Source organism: Capsella rubella, unplaced genomic scaffold, assembly GCF_000375325.1.
Source record: "Capsella rubella cultivar Monte Gargano unplaced genomic scaffold, Caprub1_0 scaffold_6, whole genome shotgun sequence".
Taxonomy (NCBI): Eukaryota; Viridiplantae; Streptophyta; class Magnoliopsida; order Brassicales; family Brassicaceae; genus Capsella; species Capsella rubella.
This window is the reverse complement of record NW_006238918.1, coordinates 15,370,350-15,370,875: the sequence shown is the minus strand read 5'-3', so window position 1 is coordinate 15,370,875 and position 526 is coordinate 15,370,350.

Sequence of the window (526 nt, the reverse complement as noted above, 5' to 3'; positions counted from 1 at the left end):
AGGCATTCTACTTATCTCATAAACAGAATTGCCACACGAGCTCTCAAAGATAAGACTCCATATGAAATGTTTCGGTCCAAGAAACCAAACATTAACCATCTGCGAGTCTTTGGTTGCATTGGATACGCAAAGATTGAGGCCTCACTCTTACGGAAGTTGGATGACAGGTCGAGAATTTTGGTTCATCTAGGAACTGAACCAGGGTCGAAGGCATATAGGTTGTATGATCCACAAAATCGAAAAGCTGTGGTAAGCCGTGATGTTATTTTTGATGAATCAAAAGGGTGGAATTGGAGTCAAACTACCACGAAGGAAGGTAGAGCTGGAGAGTTTACAATCGACATTGGAATTTATGGAAATCATGGTATTCAAGGAACAGAGCAACAAATCGAAAATGAAACAGGGGAGGAAGACCATGGGAATCAAACAGAGAATGAAGTCGAAGAAAACACGACAAATGAGAGAGATGATACAGAAAGTGAAGTTAGTGATGGTGAAGAACGATCTGTTGGGCTGAGAAAATCAC